At 43.5% G+C, this 23,864-nt stretch overlaps 1 long non-coding RNA gene across 2 annotated transcripts; it reads right to left on the bottom strand.

Moving 5' to 3' along the window:
• Nucleotides 1-94: 94 nt before the first annotated feature.
• LOC131406907 (uncharacterized) lies at nt 95-23,592 on the bottom strand. Of its 2 annotated transcripts, none has more exons than XR_009220391.1 (3): nt 23,550-23,592; nt 7,244-7,365; nt 95-300 (listed from the first exon to the last, which is right to left on the bottom strand). It is a non-coding gene; the product is annotated as an uncharacterized LOC131406907 (long non-coding RNA). The 2 variants fall into 2 exon arrangements; XR_009220392.1 differs by lacking the exon at nt 23,550-23,592 and adding an exon at nt 7,613-7,643.
• Nucleotides 23,593-23,864: the final 272 nt, after the last annotated feature.

Consider the following 23,864-nt stretch of genomic DNA (forward strand, 5'->3'; position numbering starts at 1 on the left):
TCAACAGCTCCATCACCAGCTTAAGAGGGAAGGCCGTGAGATTAAGCTTCTCACCCTCCTTAAGAGCCACAGGTGGAGATGGACTTCTCACTAGAAATGATGGTCCAGGCGACTCCAGCTCAGCAGCTCCCACTCCTGCTGGAGCCCATGTTGGCCCTTGCTCCAGCTCCAACACTGCTGATGGAGGGGACGCTGACTCCAGCGCTAGAGGAGGAGGTGTCAACGGAGCTGGAGCCAGCTCTACCTCCACCACTGCCCACTGCTCTGCTTCTGCCGCTGGCTGGAGCTCTGCAGCTGACGCTGGAGCGGGATAAAGAGAAAGGTTCACCCACATAGCTGACTTTCCATGTGTCCTTCTAAACACAGGAAAGATCCCCCTCCCTTCCAGGAATACCCAGCCTGCAGTCCCCCTTACCCTCTGGCTCTGCCTCAGTGGCCTCCAGAAGCTCACACTGGACAAGGGTAAGAGGGTCACGGCAGCTCCTCTCCTAACCAGGCAAGGTGACATTCATGTACATCCGCTTTAGCTTGAAAAAGGGACAGCCCCAGTCTGGTTCCGCCCTAGTTCTAGTCCAACCCCGTCATCTCAAGCTTCTGAGTGTGGAGACCCTCTGCTCCTGCTCTCATCTCAGAGCAACACTGGAAAGTGTGGGTGGCCTCATGTACCTGCCCCTTGTCTAGTGAGTAGGTGGAGTTGAAACCACTGGGCAACTACTCGACAACCTCTTGAGTGGAGTTCTGCAAAGACTGCCTGGGAGCTGGGCCAGAAGGAATCAGGGGCTGCATGCACACTGCCACTGGGGCCGACCCCCAAGAGAAAGTCTGCTGCTCAGTTCACGCACAGAGGGGCATCCCTGCAAAGAACTGTGGTCAGGGAGGGAAGGAGATGAATCCTCTAATGCTCGGTATCATGATTAGAGGAGCTCACCTTCTCATGCTGCCAGGCATGGCCTGGGGTATGAACATGACAGACTCACCAGGTTTCCGACACCTAACAACCAGCTCCTGCTCAGGAATGACCCGACCCTTATGTCCTGACTTCTCCCCTCCTCACAGACACATGCAGACACACACACACACACAAAGAGGGGCAAGGGGTGTGGGGCTGATCAGGTGGGATCACAGCTGTGCCCTGGCCTGCACTAGCCTTTCCTGGGCTGTCGCGTGTTACCTTTCACTGCCTCCTGCCAGACACCCAGAGGCGTCAAGAATGAGGGCTGAGCCAACATTGCCAACTACCAAAAAGATTCTCTTTCTGGGATTTTTTGAGCCCAGATCCTCCAAAAGTTGGGAAACAACAACAAAACATCTTTGCCTGCTGACTGTCTCCAATCAAGTGAGCTGGATGGGGGGCTGTGGGTGCGTGGTTACCTGAGTTCTAAGATCTGTTGAGGTCTATGACCCCACGTCATCTCCTGAACTGTACACAATGAGCCTACACAGCCCTACCCACAGCTCCCTAGAAACCTAACTAGGGACCTAGCTTTAAGGAGACAGAGATGAATGCAGACCTCCTTTTCCTTACTAGTTCTTCATCCTGGGATAGTCCCTGTGCCTCTCAGGTCCTCCCCAGTCTCTAAACCTGCACCATGGGGATCAGCCTAGAATCTACTTCCTAGGGACATCACCCGGTGTATATGAGATAATATCTATTACCCCTGTGGGCTGGTGTCACATGTACCTAAGGCACAAACTTAGAGATGGAAGAATAACAAGGAGGGGTGGGATGTAGTACAGAACACCACTCAAAACAGGCCTGGGCTCCAAGAATGTGATATTGGGACAGTCATTTCCAACTTGGCCTCATTTTCAGGTCAGCACCATGAGGGGGTTGCAACTAATGGAAATTCAGATATTGCCATCGTGTGACATAAAACCATTCGATTGTTTCCTGTTTTATGGAGAATGAGACCCAAGTGTCTCATCTTGGTCTATGAGGTGGGCAGCCTCCACAGTGGTACTCAGTAAGCCCCACCCATATTATACACATCCCCGTGGAACCACAAAGTGGTTAGTAACTGGCTTCTGAACATAATAAGAGCCAAAGTGATGGGATGTCTTGTCTAAATTTTAACTAAAAATGTCTCTCACTTCCTCTTGCTCCCTCTCTCATGTGCCATCTCTCTCTCTCTCATTCTGTCAAATCCCTGGAAGTGAGGAATCAAATACCGGTGTATTGGGGCTGCCCAATGTGTGAGGCACATTGAGGAGAGAAGCAAGGGAGTGCCTGGGCCAACAGACAGAAAGGAACTCAGGCTCTCAATCCAAAATGAATCCTGAAGGCTGAGAGTGACCTTGTGGGCCAGTCCTCCCCCAGTCGAGCCTCAGTTGAGGCCACAGCCCCAATCTGTTCAACTCACTGAGACAGAGGCACCCAGCTAAAACATGCCTGATTGCTGATCCACAAAAATTGTGAGATTGTCAACATTTGATGTTTTGAAATGCAAGGTTAGGGGCAATGAAGTCAGAGAGGGAAAGGTAACGAACACAGCCTACCAGGCCCTGGCCCTACCTTCCACCCCAGCTCCTGTTCTCTCCTCCCAGCCTCCCTCCAGCTGCACTGGCCACCTTTCTAACCTCCTCTGGCCAAACTCACTTCTGCCTGTGAGCTCAGGTGCCATTTCCCTGACACACTGCTCCCAGACTTGTGCAGGGCAGGCTCCTTCTTTTCATTCTGGTACCAGAAATAGTCACCCTAGTGAGGTCTTTCAGACCCTCCTACCCAGTGATGCCCAGCCCTCCCTCACAGCCCCCTGATGTGTTTCTCTACAGCATTTGCTCTTTTCTTTCTCATGTCTTTGCTTTTGTCCATTTCCCATCTAGACTGTGAGCTCCCAGCAGGCAGGGACCACTTGGTCATTTTCATCCTTCACTTCAGCCCACCAGGGCACCTGGCACAGGATGAGCGCTCAGGGCACAGCTGCTGAATGAGTACATGGGTAGATCTTGCACCTCGCCCCCTGCTTTTGACCAACTTTCATTTTGGAGATGAACACTATTAATAGGAGGTACAAGTTGTTTCTGAGGCAGGGGGACAGCCAGAAAGACCTCTGGTTGACTCTTCGCTGCTCCAGGAGCTCAAGAAAAGTTCAGTGGACACTGAGTAAATTCCAGGTTTACAGCAGAATGACTTGATATATATATATTATGTAATGGTTACCAAAATAAGTTTAGTTAACATCAATCACCAAACAGAAATAAAAGATTGTTTCCTGATGATGAGAAGTTTTAGGATCTATCTCTTAGCAAGTTTCAAATATACCACACAGCAATGTTAACTTAGTGTTGTATATCAAGTATATCTCAATACAACTGAAAAAAAATAAAAACAAAAACTCACTGGCCACCACTGACACAAGAGGCTGCCCGCCCCCTCGTGGCCAGCACTAGCACTGTTGCCCAGGCAGGAACTCCAAACAGAAAGCAACCTTTCTTCAGGTGTCCTCAAGGCAGAGGCTCTCCAGGATCCCAGGGGTAAAGCAGCAGGACCTGTCAGCTTCGAGGGAGTGGGAGGAGTCTTGGGAGCCTACCGTGCCCCCCTCTTGCTGTTCCCCACCAGGTGTCCTCTTCACTCCTAACGCATCCTAACTGCTGCCATGACAATGGTTCCCCTTACCTCCAGATGAGGACCGCAAGGGTCCAACAAGGATTAGTCTTCTCCCTGGACTCTAGACTTGGTGTCCAGTGCTCTGGCATCTTCTTCCTTATCCTCAGTTCTCATCCACCCAAGCCCCCTAGCCTCCTCAGTTCTAAAGGATCTCCAGGGGCTGGAAATCATTTTCTCAGGGTTTCAGAGCACAGTAGGTCATCAACAGAGAACCTAGTCCAACAGACATGTTGTGAGTGCATGGAACACTTGGAGTCACTCGCTGGATGCACTCCACTTTATACAGGAGGACCCTCACTGAAGTATTCTCTCCTGTTCCCAATGCCTACACAAGGGGAGGATGGGCTCATGACAGTTCTGAGTGCCCACAGAGGTGGACTGCAGGACCCCAGTCCTGTGATCCCCAGGCTGGGCCAGGGATGGATCTGGAATAGGTAGACACCTAGGAACCTTAGGGATTCCTCTTCCCATCTCTGGGCCCCTGCGCACGAATCGAGGAGAATGGATGCTACTGCCCCGTGGGAGAGCTGCCTCCAACCTCTCTCCCTCATGCCTCTTGTCACTTGCCCAGTGTTGGCTCTTTTTTGACTGCACCTCCGAGTTCCCCTTATGAGAATTCAAGTGTGAGTGAGTGTGCCTGTGCACATGTGATGATGAGGAGAGGAAAATGACCCCATATGGAAAGGGGTGGGCAGCAATCCTCTAGGATCTTAACGCCTCTCATTACCAAAGGAAACCTGAGGGAAGGGGTGGAGCCTCGGCCAAGTAAGCTGGAGCTCTCTCTAGTCTTCAGGACTCTGACGACCTCCTGTGGTCTGGGACGGTATCTGCTTCTTTCTAGGCCAGTTTCCCAAATGTACAGTGAGGGGTAAGATGTGCAACAGCACAAGCATGTGCTCAGCCAGGACAAGTCATCAGGCCCCATAGATACATTAAGTATGTTTTAAGTGTATTGAAGACATTAATATTGCTGTGCAATCATCACCACGATCCATCTTCACAACACTTCTCATCTTGCAAAACTGAAACTCTATACCCATTCATGAATTACTCCCCATTCCCCCTCCTCCCAGCCACTGGCAAACACCATTCTACTTTCTGTCTCTCTGAATCTGGTGATTTCAGGAACCTCATAGAAGGGAAATCACACAGGGTTGTATTTTTGTGACTAGCTTATTTCATTTAGAGTAATATCTTGAAGGTTCATCCATGGTGTGCCGTATCTTAGACTTTCATTCATTTTTCAAGGATGAATAATATGCCATTGTATGTATATAGCACATTTTGCTCATCCATACATCCCTGGACAGATACCATAGCAAGGCCCACAACCAAGCCCAAAATAAAATGGGGCTCCAGCCAGATTTTTCTCAACAGTACCTTGCAGACTACTTTCTTAAGCCATATCCCATATGATATTTACTAAGGATCTAATCTTGGGCCGTGAGTTGCTTTTCAGAAACTCCATTTCTCTTCCTTAAGCAAGTTTCAACTACTTTGAGCCAATGAGACAACAAGATGGCTTGCAAGACTCAAACTGCAACTGCATAAGTGACTGGACGATGAACTGGGGGACCAAGAACTCCCCAGCCAATCATATTAAGGACACTGCCTTTTGAACGTGGGATGTGTGACAGAACATGAAAATCTGTGCTTGCACAAAATACCTAGGACTGCTCCCAAACTTACTGCACCCACTCCTTTGCCCTTGAAAAGCCCTTTTCAACAGCCCATTGGGGAGAAAGATTTAACCTTTGTCTCCTTGCTGGCCAACCTCATAATAAAGCTTTTTTCCCTTCTACAAGAGTGGGTATCCCGTTTGGCTAAGGGGTGCATTGGGCTGTGAGCCCTTCCTCGATTACAATACTTGGGTGGCTTCCATGTTTTAGCTATTATGAATAATGATGCCATGAACATGGGTGTTGCAATGTGTCTTTGAGAACATGCTTTCAACTCCTTGGTGGGGTATACACCCAGAAGAGGAATTGCTGGGTCCTATATAATTATATTTTTATTTTTTTTTAGGAATTGTTATACTGGTTTCTACAGCAACTATATATTCCCACCACAGTACACAAGGGTTCCAACTTCTCCACATCTTGGCCAACAGTGATTCTATTCTTTTTCTTCTTCTTTTTTTTTTTTTTTTGATAGATGCCATCCTAATGAATGTGAGGTGGTCTCTCACTGTGTTTCTGATTTGCATTTCCCTAATGATTACTGATGATGAGCATCTTTTCATATGCTTATTGGTTATTTGCAGATCTTCTTTGAGCAAATGTCTACTCATATACTTTGTTCAATTTTGATTTGAGTTGTTTGTTTTTTGTTGTCGAATTTAGGAGTTCTCTATCTATTCTGGATATTAAGCCTTTGTCAGATACATGGTTTGCAAATATGGTCGCCCATCCTGTGGGCTGTGCTTTTACTCTGTTGATAATGACTTTTGAGGCACAAAACTTTTTAATATCCATGAAGTCCAGCATATGTATTTTCCTATTTTATTGGCTGCTCTTGGGTGTCAGAACCATGAAATCATTACCAAATCCTATCTTGTCAAGTTTTGCCTTATGTTTTCTTCTAAGGGTATTATAGCATTAGCTCTTACACTTAGGTATTTGATTCACTGGGAATCAAGTTTTGCGTACAGTGTTAGGTAAATGTCCAAGTTGATTCTTTTGCATGTAGATATCCACTTTTTCCAGCACAACTTGTTGAAAAGACTTTTCCCCACTGAATAATCTTGGCACCCTTGTCAAACATCATTTGATCACATGGGTGAGGGTTAATTTCTGGGCTCTCAATTCTGTTTCTATTGGTCAATATGTCTGTCTTTATGCCATGACAATGCTGTTTTGATACTGTAGATTTATAGTAAGTTTTCAATCAGGAAGAATCAGTCCTCCAACTTAGTATCTCCTTTCAAGATTATTTTTGGTATCTGGGCTTATTTGAGACTCCATAAGAATCTTAGGTTAGGTTTTTTTCTATTTCAGCACAAAACGCCCTTGGAATTTTGATAAGGACTACACTGCATTTGTTGATCTCTTTGGATAATGTTGACACCGGCACAATAAGGAGTCTTCCTATCCACGGTGATGGGATGTCTTTCATTTCTACTAGTGCCAGGTGGCTGTTCAGGTTGAGGGGGCGGCACTCCTCGAGGTAGTCTTGCAGAAACCCACAGTTCCTCCTCACTGTGCCTTCACCATTTCCTTAGAACGCATCTACAGTCAACAGAGGGCAAAATGCATGTAAAATGCACGTGGGAAGTTTTCAAAGACTGGGTGTGCATGGAGCACACATTTCTTCCACTCCTCTCCATTAGCAAGAACCACAGACTGAAGCAGCAGACCCTAACACATGGAGACTGCAGACTCAACCAGCAGACCCCAACAAATGGGGACTGTGGACTAATTAAGGGCCAGGGACTCGGGTTCCTGGCAGAACCATCTGGCAGCTCAAGCTGAACCGCTAAGCCTTTGCCTGGCACTGCTGACTAACCAAATGCTAAGACTGATGCTCTCTTAGAGCATCCTGTCAGTCTAGACTGACCCACTCACCCTGGACTGGAAAGCCAGTTAGATCAGGAGCTCACGGCAAACAGAGTGGATCTCATATCCAAGAGGAACTTACCCACAGCCCTCAGAAACAGTGAAAAAGATGGAGAACTCAAAGGTTTTGAGGGTACCAATGACTGTGTTTCTCATCCTCGAAGCCATCAGGTGTCTCCTTTGGATCCCACTGCTGCCACCAAACTGGTACAAAACAAAATAAAATTGAGCAAATTTTAAACATCTTATTGGCTTTATTCAACAGTTCATGAATCAGGCAGCATCCAGTCTAGCAGAGAGAAAGGCACTCCAAGGAGTTCTACAAAATGAAGGATTTTATAGGCAGAAGGGAGCAAGAACAAGGAAGTTACACTAGATAAAAAAGCGGGTTGGTTACTGCAAGGTTACCTTCCTTAGAGGATGGCAGGGCTCTATCAGGAAGATGAGCTACCTGCTGCGCATCAGGTGATTCCTGATTGACTGCTTTAAGATTCTATTCCTGGGAGGGCCAAAAGTCTAATTAAGTCTCGACTTGTTTATGTGAGGCATAGCCTAAGCGGCTCCATTTGGGCCTGGTGTCTTGTTTTAAACACATGACTTCTGCTGGTCCCTGCTTTCCCCAGTTACACCCCGGCTGTCCCTTCACTGACCATTGTTGGTCACACACCCACTGCACCTGCTTCCAGTCCTTTCCCTTCAACACCGTAATCTCACATACAGCTCCTCCCGACACTATCATGACGTCTCCCACCACATGTCCCCTATACTTTCCACACTGCCATCAAGATGCTTCACAACACCACCACCATTTATGTCCAATGGGCTGAGAGGCCTGCCCGTGCACTGGGAATCAGGAGTCACAGGGTCTGTCATTTGGCCTCCAATCATCTATTGTACCCCAGCTGAAGGGCTTACCCTGCGGAGACACTCACTTGTACCCAACTCAATCGCACAACATCTTTGCCCCAGGCTTCCTTCAAAATGCTCCCCCCACTTTCTGCCCCAACTGCTCCTGGAGGGGTCATTTTGGGGTAGCCTTCGAGGCCACCTTGGTGATTTTGTGCCCAGGCCCAAACAGCTCTTGGCCAACAAACACTTTAACCATACCCCCTGAAATCATATAGCATAGGTAACTAGTGAATGGGTGCAAATTACTGGTTTTACTTCCAAGGGCCCTAATGAATATTTCACACCAGGAGCATCTACTTTTGGGTTTTACTGTAGGCTGATATCACAAGGCTCTCACACAGTGAGGCTCTCTCTTCCCCAGCCCTCTGAGCAGATTTCTCCAGGCTATATTCTGCAATGCATCATTGTGTCTATCTCAGCCTGCTTCCCTCAGGTTGCGGGTCCCCCGAGGTTCCTGCCCTGACTGGCTACCACCAACCCATAGAGACACTGTCAGTCCTATAGGACTGGGTGTTGATTTCTACTAGGACTGACTGACTGGACTGGGCACAGGTGCGGTGGCCCTACCCACACAAAATCAGGTAACTGAGGCAACCAAGAAGTATCGAAAACCTTAACCCAACATCGACAACAACTCCATAAGACCCTATCCTAGCCCTTGTGGAACAGTCTCATGAGTCTCTTGCCTAAATGGTTTTAGAGAATGGCCTGTCCCTAGACTGTCTATACCAACCAACGAAGGAGGGGTTTTTGCCTTTCTTAGAACCACTTGCTGAATGTACATCAACTCACAAGTTCAAACCTACCTCCACCAGATGGCCCAAGAGGTTAAAATATTGCGTAATGTTACCTAAATCTTTTAAAAGATACCCAAGGCCCACGAGATCACTGACATATTTTCATGGCTGGTCTCTCCAAGTTGGGGACAATGGAAACAGACTGGATTTTAGACTGTTGCTTGTACAATTATAGGATCTGTTACTATAGCCATCATCGGATATTTACTCTCTTGGCTACAATGTGCCCTACCCCTAATAACTCTATTAATTACCCTTATTAACTATCCCAACCAACTTTAAATTAACTAAATTAAAATTAATCATTACCCTGATTAATTTAAAAAATTCAAAAATTTTATGGAGAATCTGCTTAACACAGAATACACTGTTGTAAGCATTTAAAGTATACAGTTCAGTGCCATTTAGTACAATGATTATGTCGTGTGGTTATCACCACTATCTAATTCCAGAACATTTTCAACACCCCCAAACAAACCCATACTCATTCACACTATTTTCTCCTAACCCAAGCCCATGAAAACAACTCATCTGTTTTCTCTCCCTATTGGTTTGCCTATTCTGGACAGTTCATTCAAATGGCATCATGCTATCTGTGGCCTTTGTGGGCGACTTCAGTGAGCACACAAGTTTCAAGGTTCATCCATGGCCGAGCATGTAGCAGTAGCTTATTCCTTTTTATGGCTCTATAATGTCCTATATTATGAATAGAGCACATTTGGTTTATGCAGTCATAACTGGATAGAAATTTGGGTTTGTTCCACTTTTGGACCATTGTGAATAATGTTGCTTTGAATATCCATGGAAAAGTTTTTCTTTGAACATATGTTTCCAATGGTCTTTTGGACATACCTACCTTGTGACTCTCCTGGTCCATGGGAATTCTAGGTTTAAGATTTTTAAAAATGGCAAACTGTTTTCTGCAGTGGCTGCATCATTTTACTTTCCCACCAGTAATGTATGTGGGTTTCCCATTCTCCATATCTTTACTAACACTTGTTACTTTCCATTATGTTGAGTATAGCCTTCATTTTGAGTGTGAAATAGTATTACACTATGCTTTGAATTTACATTTTCCTAATAATTTATGATACTGAACATCTATCTAGTGCTTATTGGCCATCTATGTTTCTCCTGGAGACATGTCCATTGCAGCTAGTTACCCATTTTCATTGGGTAACCAATGAAAATGGTTTCATTTCAAACTTCTTTGAATGAAGTTTCATTTCAAACTTCTTTGTTTTTTATAATTGAGTTCTAAGAGATCTTTATATAGTCTCAATATTAGAGCATTCTCAGTTATATAACTTGCAAATAGTAGGGGACTTCTGTACCCCACTTTTAACAATGGATAGAATATCCAGATAGAAAATTAGGAAACAGCAGACATGAAAACATTAATGGACTTATCAGACATACACAGAACATTTTACTGAACAGCAACAAAATGCAGTCTTTTCTCAAGGGCACACATTATTTTCCAGAACAGATCACGTGTTAGGTCACAAAACAAGTCTTAAGTAAATTAAGAAGACTGAAATCATACCAAGTATCTTTTCCAAAGACAATGGCATGAAACCAAAAGTCAATAACAGATGGAAAACTGGGATATTCATAATACATGGAAGTTCAACAACAAACTCTTAAACAGCCACTAGATCAAAGAAGAAATCAAAAGGGAAATTAGAAAATAGCTCAAGATATACAAAAAGAAAAAATAAAAACACCAAATCTTATAGGATGCAGCAAAAGTAGTACTAAGAGGAAACTTTGTAGTGATAAACTTGTACATTATAAGAGAAGAAGGATGTCAAAGAAACAACCTGATTTACAACACACAGCATTAGAAAAAGAAAAAATGAAACCCAAAGTTAGCAGAAGGATGGAAGTCACCAAGAGGAGAGTGGGAAAAAATGAAAGACAGTATGAAATATCAATAAAAGTAAGAGTTGATTTTTTGAAAAAATAAAATTGACAAACCCTTAGATACAATATCTAGGGAAAAAAAGAGAGATGACTCAAATAAAGTAAATCAGAAATGAAAGAGGAGGCATTACAACTGATGCTTCAGAAAGAAAAAGACCAGAAGAGACTATTCTGAACTACTGTACATTCACAAATTGGGTAACCTAGACAAAATAGATAAATTCCTAGAAACAACCTATGAAGGCTGAATCATGAAGAAACAGAAATCTTGAACAGACCAGTAACAAACAAGCAGACTGAATCAGTAATCAAAAACCTCCCAACGAAAGGAGAGTAAAGTGAATGCTCGACTTCACCACAGATCCCTGAGCCAGCCTGCCCCAGCCCCAGGCTGACTCCTGTGGACCTAGCTGGCTCCCTGCAGGCTTCTGCAAATCCGGGCCCCTGGCTCACCCTGGAGCATGCCAGCTCTGGCGGCCCCAAGCAGCATCCTTGACACCAGGTTCCCATCAGGCTCCTGGAAACCCAGGCCCCCATATCAGCCTAGGGGCTGCGATCTTCAGCAGCCCAAGGTGGCTCCTGTGACCACAAGTGGTGTCATTGGCACCAGGCTCCTGGTGGACTCTGATGAATTCAGACCCTGGCTTCCCCAAGTTTCTGCCTACTCCAGGCAGCCACAGGCAGCACCCACAGCCACAGGCTGCTTCCATAACAGGGCACCCATTGGGCTCTCACAAACCCAGGACCCCAGGTCACTCTAGCATTTACTGGCTCCAACAACCCCAGGTAGATTCCATGGCTCCATGCTCCCCGGGGGCTACTAGGAACACAGGCCCATGGCTCACCACACCACCTGCCAGTTCCAGCAGCCGTAGACAGCTCTCATGGAACCAGGCTTCCGACAGGCTTCTACAGAACCAAACCCCCAGCCCACCCAGGTGCTTGCTGACTCAGGCGGCCCCAGGCAGCTCCCATGGCACCAGGCACCGGCAGGTTCCCATGAACCCAGGCTTCCATCTTGACCCAGCGCCTGCTGGCTCCTGCAATCTCAGGTAGCTCCTGTGGCCCCAGGTTCCCAGGAATCTAGACTTCTGGCCTACACCAGCACAAACTGTCTTTCATGGCACAGGCTCCTGGCAGGCTCCCGTGAGCCAAGACTCTCAGATCATCCCAGCACTGGCCAACTCTCATGGCCCTGGATGACTACTGTGGTCACAGGATCTCAATGAGGACCTGCCAAAACAGGCTCCAGTGGGGCTACTCATGATCTCAGGGTCCCAGTTTTGCCCAGGGCCAGACACAATACTGTGGACGCAAGCTTTCCACTCACCCCAGTACCAGGTTGCTCAAGGGCTCCAGCAGCAAGCCTGCCCCTGGACACCACCAGATGGCCCACCCAGGACCCCTAGATGGGCTGAATGTGAAGGCTTTGGTTTACTAAAGCCAGTCTGTAATGAGTGGAAGAAGTGTCTACTTCCTCAAATTTGCAGACACCAACGGAAGGCCACAAGGATCATGAATAATCAAAGATCCATGACACCACCAAAGAAAAAGAATAAAACTCCAATGACCGACCAAGAAATGGAGATATAGGAACTATGTGACAAAGACTTCAGAACAATGCTCTTTGAGAAATTCATAAAACTCTAAGGAAACACAGATAGACTACTAAATGAAATAAGGAAATAGTGCATGAACAAGTGAGAAGTTCAACATAGAAACAGAAAGCATTAAGGAAAAACAAACAGAAATCCTAGAGTTGAAGAACACAATGACTGAACTGAAGAATTCAATAGAGACCTTCTAAATCAGATTCAACCATGTACAAGAAATAATTAGTGCACTAGAAGATGTGTCATTTGAAATCATCCAGTCAAAGGAGCAAAAAGAAAAAAAGGAACGGATAGGATTGGGGAAAGGTAGTGTGAATTATGGGATACCTTGAAAAGAAATAGATAAGCATTATTAAAGTACCAGAGGAGAAGACAGGGAGAAAGGAAAAGAAAGTTGACTTAAAAAAGTAGCAGCTGACACCTTCCCAAATCTGGGGAGAGATGTAGACATCCAAGGTCCTGATGCCGATTGGTCACCCTAAAACTTCAAACTAAAACTTTCTTCTCCAAGACACATTAGAACAAAACTATCTAAACTCAAAAAAAAGGATCAAACAACATGATCAAGTTCAACATGATGCAAATCAATGAATGTGATACACCGCATTGATAGAATGAAAGATAAAAATCCTAAAATAATCTTTCAATGCAGAAAAAGCAGTTTGACAAAATTCAACGCCACCTCATGATAAAAACTCTCAAGAAAGGGTTACAGAAGGAACATACCTGAACATAATAAAAGGTTTACATGACAAACCCACAGCTAACATCATATTGAACAGTGAAAGGTTGAAAGCTTTCTTGCTAAGACAAAGAACAAGACAAGGGTGCCCAGTCTCAACACCACTCTTCAACACACTGCTGTAAGTCTCACCCAGAGACATTTGGCCAGAGAAAGAAATATAAAGCATCTAAATTGGAAATGAAGGAACAAAGTGGTCTCTGTTTGCAGATATGATTTTATGTAGAGAAATACCTAAAGACTCCTCCCCAAACTGTTAGGACTAATAAACAAATTCACTCAAGCTGCAGGAGACAAAATCAACATATAGACATCGGTTGCCTTTCTCTACACTAACAATGAACTATCTAAAAATGATATAAAGAAAAAAATCCTAGTTACAATACCATCAAAAACAGTAAAATACTCATGAATAAATTTAACCAAGAAGGTGAAAGATCTAGAAACTGACAACTATAAGACACAGATGAAAGAACTTAAAGACACAAAGAAATGAAAAGATATCTTATGATCATGGATCAGAAGAATTAATATTTTGAAAATGTTCATGCTACTCAATGCCATCTCAAGATTCAATGCAATTCCTATTAAAATTCCCATGGCATTTTTCAGAGAAATAGGACAAATAATCCTAATATTCATGTGGATCCACAAAAGACCTCCAATAACCAAAGGAACCCCGAGAAAGAAAAAGCTGAAGGCATCACAATTTCTGATTTCAAACTTTATTACAAATCTATAGTAATAAAAACAGTATGATACAGGTATAAAATGAGACACCTAGACCAATGGAACAGAATCAAGGATCCAGAAATAAAACCACACACATACAGTTTGCTAACAGTTGACAAGTCAGCTAAGAAGACTCCATGGGGAATGGATAGTTTCTACAACAAATGGTGCTGGGAAAACTGGATAACCACATGCAGAAAACTGAAATTGGACTCCTATTTTACACCACTCTATAAATGATCCCAAATTGAATTAAAGACTTAAATGTAAGACACCAAATATAAAACAACTAGAAGAAAATATAGAGAAAAAAGCCCCATGAAACTGGTCTTGACAAAGATTTTTTTGGATATAATATCAAAAGTGCAAGCAACAAATGCAAAACTTAACAAGTGTGATGACTTCAATCTAAAAAGCTTCTGCATAGCAAATGAAACAATTGGCAAACTAAAGGGGCTAATATCCACAGTATATAAGAAACTGTTACAACTCAACAGCAAAGAAACCAACAAAACAATATGAAAATGGTCAAAGGACCTGAATAGATACTTTTTCAAAGAAGACATAAAAATGGTCAACAGGTACCTGAGAAGATGCTCGTAATCACTCACCATCAGGGAAATGAAATCAAAACTACAATGAGATATCACCTCACACCTGCTAGAATGGTTATTCTCAAAGAGACAACAGACAACAAGTGTTGGCGAGGCTGTGTAGAAAAGAGAACCCTGTGCACCGATGGTATGAATGTAAATTGCTACAGTCACTATGGAAAAAATATGGAATTTTCTCAAAAAAATAAAAATAGAAATATATATAAATGAGCAATTCCACTTCTGGCTGTATACCCAAAGGAATTGAAGTCACTATTCTGAAGAGATATCTGCACCCCCATGTTCATTTCAACATTATTCACAGAGAACATGGACACAATCCAGGTGTCCATCAATGGATAAATAGATAAAGAAAATGTGAGATATATGTATACATGTAATATATAACGGAATATTATTCAGCCATGCAGGAGAATGAAATCCTGCATTTTGCGACAACATGGATGGACCTTGAGGCATTGCGCTAAATGATATAAGTCAGACGGAGAAAGACAAATACTATATATTCTCACTCATATGTGAAATCTAAAAAAGCCCAACTCAAAGGAATAGAGACAAAAATGGGTTTCCCAGGGTCGCAGGGTTGGGGGAAATGGGGAGATGTGAGTCAAATTGCACAAATTTCTAGCTGTAAAATGAACAAGTTTTGGGGATCTAATGTACAGCATGGTGACCATAATTAACAATACTATATTCTTATAGACTTGAAAGTTGTTAAGAGAGTAGATCTTGAAAGTGATCACTAGAAAAACCAAGTTAATTATGTGAGGGAATGGAGGTGTTAACTCACCGTATTGTGGTAATCCTTTCACAAATCATCATCTTGAACACCTAAAACTTACCTATGTTATATGTCACCAATATTTAAAGAAATCTAAAAAAAAAATCTCTCAACAAAGTAAAACCCAGGACCAGATGACTGCACTGGTGAATTCTACCAAACATATAAATAAGTATTAAAAACAAGACTTCTTACACTCTGTCAAATATTGAAAAAGAGGGAACACTTCCAAGCTCACTTTACGAGGCCAGCATTACCCTGATACCAACACTAGACAAGGACACTAAAAGAAAATAAAATTACAGACCATTATCCCTGATGAACATGGATGCAAAAATCCTCAACAAAATACTAGCAAACTGAATTCAACAGCATGTTAAAAGAATTATACTCTACCACCAAGTGAAATTTATTCCTGGTATACAAGGGGAGTTCGATATACAAAAATTGATCAATGTAATAAGCCACATCAAGAAAATGAAGGGGAAAAAATGACCAACTCAATTGATGCAGAAAACCATTTGACAAAATTCAATGCCCTTTCATGATAAAAAACTCAACAAACTAGGAATAGAAGGAGAGTGCCTCAACATAAAAAAATCCATATATGAAAAACACACAGCAAACATAATACTCAATGATGGAAGACTGAAAGCTTTTCCTCTAAGACCAGGAACAAGGCAAGGATGCCCACTTTCACCACTTCTATTCAACACAGTATTGAAAGTTCAAGCCAGACCCATGAGGCAATAAAAATAAATAAATAAAAGGCATCTAAATTGGAAAGAAATAAGTAAAATGGTCTCTGTTTGAAGATGATATCATGTCGTATGTAGAAAATCCAAAAGACTCCACAAAAAAGCCGTTTGATCTAACAAATGAATTCAGAAAAGTAGCAGGATACAAAATCAACACACAAAAATCAGCAGCATTTCTAGACACGAACCATGAGTTCTCTGGAAAGGAAATTACAAAAACAATTCATTTATAATAGTATCAGAAAGAATAACAGGCTTAGGAATTAACTTAACCAAGGAGATGAAAGGCTTACACCATAAAAACTACAAAACATTTCAGAAAGAAATTAAAGAAGACATTCATAAATGGACACACATCCCATGTTCATGGATTGGAAGGCTTACTATTGTTAAAGAGTCAGTATTACCCAAAACAATCTATAGATTCAATGTATTCCCTAGTCAAATCCTAAGGATGTTTTTTGCAGAAATAGAAAAACCCGTCCTAAAATTCACATGGAATCTCAAGGGACTCAGAATAGCCAAAAGAATCTTGCAAAAGAAGAACAAAACTGGAGGACTCACACTTTCTGATTTCAAAACTTACTACAAAGCCACAGTAATCAATAGTATGGTATTGTCATAAAGACAGACATAGAGACCAATGGCATAGAATAGCGAGCCCAGAAACAAACCCTCACATATATGGTCAAGTAATTTTTGACAAGGGTGCCAAGACCATGGAATGGAGAAAGGTTTCTTTTCAACAAATGGTGCTGGGAAAACTGGATATCCCCATGCAAAAGCTTGAAGCTGGACCCCATCCAACGCTATATACAAAAATTAACTCAAAATGGATCAAGGACATAAATGTAAGACCTCAAACAAGAAAACTCTTAGAAGAAAACATAAGATCAAATATTCATGACACCAGACTTGGCAATGATTTCTTGGATATGACACCAAAGGCGCAGGTAACAAAAGAAAAACAATGGAAAAATTGGACTCCACGAAAATTTTATAAGTTGATACATCAAGAGGCACCCACAGAATGGGACAAAATATTCGTAAATCGTATTTCTGACAAGAGACTGGTATCCAGAATATACAGAGAAGTCCTAAATTAAGCAACTAAAAACAAGCCAATTCAAAAATGGGCAGGGACTTGAAGACTCCTTTGCGAAAGAGGACTTAGAAATGGCACATAAGCACATGAAAAGATGCTCAACACCACTAATCATTAGGGAAATGCACATCAAAACCACAATGAGACACCACCTCACACCCAGTAAGATGAGTGTTATTGAAAAGACAGAAAACAGCAAGTGTTGGCCAAGATGCAGCGAAATGGGAACCCTTGTACACTGTTGATAGGAATGTAAAATGATGCAGCTGCTATGGAAAATAGTATTGATGTTCCTCCAAAAAATTGAACATAGAATTATCATGTGATCCAGCAATTCCTCTTCTGCATATACACCCAAAAGATCTGAAAACAGAGCCTTGAAGAGATATTTGTACATCCATGTTCATAGCGGTATTATTTACAACAGCTAAAACGTGGAAGCAACCCAAGTGTCCATTGACACATGAGTGGATACACAAAATGTAGTATATCCATACAATGGAATATTATTCAGCCTTAAAAATTAAGCATATTCTCCAATACGCTATACATGGATTAACCTTGGAGACATTATGCTAACTGAAATAAGCCAGTCACAAAAAGACGAATACTGTATGAACTGAGAGTAGTCAAATCATAGAGACAGTAAGTAGAATGGTGGCTGCCAAGGGCTGGGGGGAGGGGAGAAGGGAGGGTTATTGTTTGATAGGTATAGAGTTTCAGATTTATAAGAGTTATGGGGATGAATGGTGGTGATGACTGTACAACTGTGGAAATGTATTGAACGCCATTGAAGTGTACACTTAAAAATGGTTAAGATGAAACATTTTTTGCTATGTATATTATGACTCAATATACAAAAAGAAAAAAAAAAGAAATGAGCTATCAAGTCACAAAAAGACATAGTGGACACTTAAACACATATTGCTAAGTGAAGGAAGCCAACTGGAAAAGGCTATATACACTGTTCCATAGTTTTCATATATTCCAATTACACGACATTCCAGAAAAGGCAAAACTATAGAAACAGTATAAAGATCAGTGTTGCCAGGAGTTGGGGGGCAAGGGACGAAGAGGTAAAGCACAGGGATTTTAGGGCAATCCAACTCTTCCGTAGGATACTGTCGTGGTGGATACATGAGATTATGCATTTGTCAAAATCCAAGTACATGACAGCAAGACAATGAACCTTAATGTAAACTACGGACTTGCTTACGAACACTATAGCAGCATCAGCTCCTCACTTGTAAGGAATGAAGCGCACTAACACGGGTGGTCACGCAAGATGTTAACCATAGGGGAAACTGTGGGGGAAGAGGGAGAAATGCTCTGCTCTCTCTGCTGAATTTCTCTGTTCATCTAAAACTTTCCTAAAAAAAATCTATTAATTAAAAAATAATCAATGGAAAGTAGGGAGTGGGTAGAAATATGGACGAAACAGGAATATCAGAATATTAATAAATGTTGAAGCTGGGTAATAGAGACATGGGGGGCTATCGCACTTCTCTGTTTAATTTGTGTATGTTCAAGGTTTTCCACAATAAAACATTTTTAAAGCTCCAGATTAAATCTAGATTATATGTACAAGGAATCAAAGAATGCAAAGAAAACAGATATTTTTGAAGCAAGTACTCAAGGGGCACACTGAGGGAACGTGCAATCACACTGGATAAAGAGTGAACGTCCTGGTTCCACCAGGAAGGTTCAGAGCTCAGTGAGCAAGGCAGGCAACAAAACAGTCAGGGAAGTGACAGATAATGATCACAGAAAAATGTTTGCCCTCACTGATCACAGAAATGCCAACGATGGGCCCTGACAGAACTGCCCCAGGATTTACAATGTCATGACACCCAGAATTAGAGCGGGCTCTGGGACAGAGCACCACGTCCTGTGAGAATGCCAATCAGCACCGGCTTTCTGGAGGGCAAATCTCCCAAACCCTGGAACCTGCAGGCCACTGGCCCGGCTGCTCTGTTGTATGGAACCTGTCCAAAAACAAAGAGATTGGGTAAAGATGATGGACTGAATAAACACATGTAGAGCCCCTTTGACATAGAATCCCTTAAACATGACCCAAAGTTTCCTTCATTGATGAACAAATTCATAATAGCCTTGGGAACCATCAAGAGAGCCGACATTTTGATGAAAACATCAAAGAGAGTCAAGAGCTGGTGATCGGAGATCCCAGTGGGGAACTCCGTGTGAGCCATGAAGACCAAGCCAGGGTGTCCTCTCTCCCTCTCCCTCCTCCCCCTGTCGTTCACCTAACACCTTCTGCATCGTCCCTCCACTCCCAGCCACTGCCAACCTCACGCTCCAGGAATACAGGAGCAGAGGCACAGGGCGCCCTTTCCACGAGCACAGCTCGTCCTCTTTCTCTCTGCACGGCGCCAGGCAGCAGAGCTGTCGTGACATGAGTACAGCCATGTTTGGCTGCTCCATTGACCTACAGCCACCAGCACAAAAAGAAATATAAAAGCTGCTTTCTGCGTGGTGGGAACCGGCCCTTCTCCCATGGAGATAGTTGCAATGTGTAAAAAATTCAAGGCCCTTCGGGCACTGCAGCCTGGGGCAGACTAGCCATCTGAGCTGGGCTGGGAGGATAAGCAGGGTAAACAATGCACGTACACAACTACTGGGCTGAGACGATAGCCAGAGTGTGGGGCTCAGTGCATGTACGCCACTGATAACCATTTGTGCATGGGAACACTGAATGCTTTCTCTGTAAACTCTGTAACTGCTTATATAAATTGCTGGAGACTGAGACCCGGTGAGAGTTCCACCTGTGGAAGGGACGCCTTGCCCAGGACGTGTGATTTCCGCCCAGCCGAAACAATTGACAGGACTCTCCCGGCAGTGGGACGTGGATGTTGTGAGTAATTGATTTATTGTGAAGTAATTGATCTGATGTGTTCTCTTTTCAGTTAACCTGGCGTTTCTCTTTCTGGTTGATTTGTGTCATTTCCCTTCAGTCGATCTGGTGTTTCCCTATCCGATAGAACTGATGTTTTTCCCTCTTATTATATGACCTATTCAAATGTGCCGCTATCTCAGCTGATGTGGATGTTTTCCCATTCCAGTCGAGCTGGTGTTTTTTCCCTCTTATTATTTGACCTATTCAGATCTGTTTGCGGACTATCACCTTTACCATCCTCTCTATAATAAAATATACCTTCAACCCATTTGTTTGGAGTGGAAAGTTTCTTTTACATCTACAATTGAATCCCCAAACCTCTCATAACAGGAGCCCAGCCCGGCACCTCCTCAGGGCCCAGCACACTCTTCCTCTCCATCTGGTCCTACCTGCAGCACAGACACCTGCTAGCTCATCTCCACCTTACAAACAAAACTCTCCCTTGGACCCAGGCTCTCTTTTGGCTACTGTCCACTTTCCCAACTCCCCTTCATGGCTAAACCTCTTAAATAAAGTGCCTTATACATACTGCCCTCCCATGGACCCCCTACACTCACTCTAGACCCAGCTTCATTCCCACCCTCTCAAGGAGACTGAGGTCACCAGTGATGCCACATGGCCGAGTCCAGCCATCTTTTCTCCATTCTGATCAGAGCTGTATCCCACCCAGCTGAGCACCCCTCCTTTCTGCAATACCCTTTCCCCTCATGGGTCCTGCAACTTCATGCTCCACGATTTCAGTCCCCTTTCCTGGACCCTCTTCAGCTGCACCTCTGCAAACACTGCCTGCTCCTAGGCTGGGCCCTGGTCCCTTCTACAGCTACAGTGTCTCCAGGAAACCTCATTCAATTCCACGGTTTTAAACATCTCTGACCTCATCCCGACTCTGCTGACACACCAATGCAACTTTAAGAGTTTAGGTGCTAGGTCCCCAGCATCAGCACCTAAGGAGTATCTCAGACTCGATTCATCTCAAAATTTCACTGTCATATGAGTTCCAAAATAACATCAAATCTTTCCAAAAGGAGGAAAAATTTGGATACAATAAACAGTTGTGAACAAAGTAACCAATAAAACGTATACTTACATCCAATCCTGGTTGCTTGATGGGGAAAATAAGAACACAGAACTAAGATCAGATATTCTCAAGCCGGGGACCGGAAGGTGATGAGTTGGGAGTGTAAAACACAGGAACTGATCAACTCTAAGCATTTACAGAAAGAGAGGCAGAAATGGTTGTTCCTAAAAGCTGAAAGACACCCACTAAAGGAATAGAAAAATCATGAGAAAACCTAACAAATTAAAAATTAAATTAAATGGTAGACTCACATTCCAATTTATCAATAATCACAATTGTAAATAGATCAAATTGCTCTATAAAAACAGGAAGGTTCTCAAGTTGAGTTAAAATATTGTTATAAAATAAAGGGATATAATATGGTTGAAAATAAGGAGATAAAGAAATAAGACTTTAAATGGGACAAAAAGGGGTTCTCTGTGTTGATAACTGTCAGGGACACTTATGCACCTAACAATATGGTCTTGAAACATAAAGCAAAACTGGACAAACAAGAAGACACAGGCACCCCAAGGGAGGTGCCTTCCCTTTCCACAGGGAAACCTACCTTACCTCTCTTAAAAAGCCACAGGTCAAGTGATACAGTAAGTTAGGAAACAGATCTGCTGACAAACACAAAAAAGCTAGATCTAGCCTCAGCCCCAGGGACAACGTAAGCATCTAGTGGAGAGCGAACATTCTCCTCAAACCACGATGAAACAGTCACCACAATGGACTGTGTGCTAAGCCACAATGAAATCTCTAAAGAGTCCAAAAAGCAGAAATCTATAAGTGACTATATTACTGGAACTTAAAGCAATAAAAGTAAAAAATAATCACAAAATATTGGCTCCCCTCCCCCAACATAGCCACTTGAAAATCTGTCCACACCCTTCTAAATCTCTCAGGTTAAAGAGGGAATCCAGACAGACAGGAGCAACTCTTTAGAAATGAACAGCAATGAGAGCAGCATGAGGCAAATCCATGACGTGGGGACAAGGGGACGGAAGAAGGGACACAGCCTCCACTGCAGGTATCAGGGAATATCACCTGTACAGCAAGCTGAGCACTTCCCTCCAAGAGCCAGAACAACACCACAATAAAACCAATGACAGCAGAATGAAGGGAGAATTCACCAGACAGGAACAACAACATAGACCTGAGCAATGGAGTCAAGGGCTGGCTGTCTGGAAAGACCTGTAACAGTGAGAAACCTTGGGCAGTCTGACCAAGAAGAACAGACAAAGGCACCAAGAGGAACAGACAAAGGCACCAAATTGTACCATCAGGTACGAGAATCTACAGAAACAGCTTTAACGTGATAGGAGAACATAGTGGATAACTCTGACCAGGACATCAGTGGTCCTCAACTGGAGCCGTCCTTCCCATAGGATGCATCTGGAAACATGCGGGATGGGTTTTGTTTCTTGTTTTGGGTTGTCCTACTGGTTGTTGCCCCAGGGGTCCCGGAGATCCTGAATAGCCTGTCACATAGACCCGTTTCCCTCTTGAAGTGTTACTGACATCTGGGAAGACAAGCACTGATCCAGATTAAATGAGCAATGTGGTAGGAAAATGTTTTCCATGGATGTATAACAGGGAAAAGATGGTACCCTCAATATGTAAGGAATATCGAGAAACCAATGTTTACAACTACTAAACTGTAAGAGAGCAGGAAAATCAGAAACATAGCAAAGAAACACACCAAAAATATATCCAACCTATTTGTACAGGTGGAGAAATATGTAGGTAAAGCACAGGAAACAGTGGAGGAGATTACACACCAAATTTTACTACCGACAAGGAATAAAAGTTGGGAGGTAGGTGAGAAATAGGAGTTTTTACCACTTCTTAGCTTATGTATTTCTCTAGTGTTTTAATTTTTACAAAAGAGAATGTATTCTACTCAAAAAGATGTTTCAAATTTTAAAGAAATTATTAAAATGTTCAAAATGACTTCAGTTCAAGGATATTCATTAAAACATGTATGGAAAGCACCTCCCCATAATGTTAAGAGTCTCCTATAACTTTTCCAATAGTTTACTATGTCGATTTTATTTCACATTTAGATCCTAACTCATTGGAATTTACATTTGTGTGAGGGATGCAACAGAAGCTGATTTTCTCCTGTTCAAGTGGAAAACCAACTATCCAGGCACCATTCATTGAGTAGGTCTGGCTTTCCCAGCTGACCTGCAATGCCTCCTTCCCCACCTGCTAAACCCTGACAACTACCGGTGCCTCTTGAGCACCCTAGAGCGAGCGGGGTGAGCTCTGCAGCCTGGGCTCCCTGTGTGCAAGGGGCGGCTACCAGCAGAGCCTTCTCCCAAGACAGCAGCAGGCATGCTGCACACAGAGGTGCTCAGGGGCCGTCTGCTGTGGAGCAGGAAACTCCTCATGAGGAGCAGGCAGTGGGGGAGCCCTGAGCCCCAGGACTGACCTCGGCTGGGGGCAGCAGGCTGCTCAGTTAGGGAGCCCCTCCCTTCAGCTCGTCCAGCTCCTCCTGCAGCGTGTGCACCTGGCTGTCGGCAGCTGCCCCTCTTCAGCTCGCTGTCCTTCTCCACCTGCTCCTGCAGGCGGCACCCGTGCTCCTGTTCCCCCGGGACCAGAAGCAGTAGGAGTGCAGCGAGTCCAGGAGTTCTTAGGCCCCAGCGCTGACAGGATGACCCCGCTGAGGGACCTGGGGCCGGTGTTGCTGTGTTCATCCTGCACATCTTCCACGGCTGGCTCCGGGGTGACATCTGTTGGAGGGTGA

The sequence above is a fragment of the Diceros bicornis genome, chromosome 6 (assembly GCF_020826845.1).
Source record: "Diceros bicornis minor isolate mBicDic1 chromosome 6, mDicBic1.mat.cur, whole genome shotgun sequence".
Lineage (NCBI taxonomy): Eukaryota > Metazoa > Chordata > Mammalia > Perissodactyla > Rhinocerotidae > Diceros > Diceros bicornis.